Below are 1,847 nucleotides of genomic sequence, written 5' to 3' on the forward strand. Positions count from 1 at the left end.
GAGCTAAGCGGAAAGGCATCACATACCTTTCTTTAAGGGGGGAGGGGGCTCACGCGAATGTTGGCAAGCAGGAGATACGTGTGAAAAAGAGCACACAGCTACGTTTATACATGTATATTTATATAAATATGTGTTGCTTACATGCACAAAAGTGTACGGATTGAATTGCAGGAATAGCCGCGAAGGTAGGATTTAGGTGCGCGCCGGCCTCTAGAAACGGGAATTAGAGACGTTTCTTTTTTTTTTTTCAGTGAACAACGGTAAGGAACACGAATAAGATGCTCGCACGATGCGTGTGTGCTCGTGCGTCTAAATGCGTATGTATGCATATTTAACTGTGTAGCGTCGAAAGGAATGAAGAAAAAGGTAACGTGGGGCGAGGGTAAGAAAGTAATAATACCACACTTTTATTCTTCCTCGATTTTGATGTCGTTGGTGTGCTTTGTTTGTTTGTTTGTTTGTCTTTTTTTTTTCTGTTGTTTGTTTGTTTTCCCATCTTAACTTTCTGACTTCACCAAATGGGGCCCACGTACGCTCCGCGACCAGACTTTCTTTTTTTTTTCTTTAGAGTTCGTTTAGGGCAGCGGTGGCGCCTCTTCATTTTTTTTTCTCCTCTTGTATTATTATTTTCCTTTTGTTTTCCTTGTCTGTGTGTTTTGTTTTTGTTTTATCTTTTTGGATTCATTCACTTGTTTCTCATTTCAGTTGTGCTTTGGTGGCGCCCACATCCACTGCAGGACGAGATGAGATGAATCATTAAAGTGAAAATGGTGAGGATTCGAGGAAAGGAGTTATAATAATAATAATAATTGTTGTTATTATTATATTCCCAATGTTATTATTAATATTATTATTATTATTGTCATAATTATTATTGATGTTGTTTCCGGTTCAGGAAAAGGTAGCAATGAAAGGGATGTGAAAGAATGGTAGTAGAAGAGTGCTTCAGCTTGTTTTGTTTTGTTTTCTTTTCTTTTCTTTTTTTTTTTGCTGTTTGCTCTCAATATATAATAGAGAGGGGAGGGGAGGGAAAAAAAAAAGAGGTAAAGAGGGAGGAACAACGAAAGAAAAAGGAATAACAAAATAAGGTGAGCAATTAATGAACCACGGAATGAAGCAAAAAATAAAAAAACAAAGAAGTGAAAAGTGAAAAGGAAAGAAAAAGAAAAAATGACGTTCACGAAATTATTTACTCCATTGAGTGGGTCACATGATATATAAATGGATAAATGAAAAAGAGAGAAGTAAGGCGTAGCGATCAGCACATGCCTTCGTAGAGGTGCTGTGTTATATTAATTTATTCCCGCACAGCTCCACACAAGAACGGAGAGAAAAATGAAAAGAAAGGAAGTAGATAATAAAGAGGAAAAAGAAAATATTAATTTTGTGGTAAAAATAAATAAATAAATATTGTATATATATATATATATATAATTATATAATTAAATAGAGGTGGGATCGGGGGGAAGAACAAAATGAATAAATTCCCAAAACATTTTCTTTTATTTACAATACTGCACTACACAAATTTACAAAAATTATATATGTATTGATGTATATTTAATTATTCGCATCTGCAAGCAAAAAAAAAAATCACAATAAAGTGAAGAAGAAGAAAAGTGGGCCAGGAAAAAAAGAAAAAGAAAAGAAAAGAAGGGTGGGAGAAACTGATGCCCATTTATTGTTGGAAATGTAGAAAGTAGAAAAGGACAAAGAAAAAAAAGGTAATATACATGTGTTTATATTTATATATGTCTTTAGGTACATTTTCTTTTCGCCCACTTGTGTTCTTCCTTTCTTTCTTTATTTGCTGTGTTCTGTGTGTGTGTGTGTGTGTGTGTGTGTGT

Source organism: Trypanosoma equiperdum, assembly GCF_001457755.1.
Source record: "Trypanosoma equiperdum strain OVI genome assembly, contig: ctg_1971, whole genome shotgun sequence".
Classification (NCBI taxonomy): domain Eukaryota; phylum Euglenozoa; class Kinetoplastea; order Trypanosomatida; family Trypanosomatidae; genus Trypanosoma; species Trypanosoma equiperdum.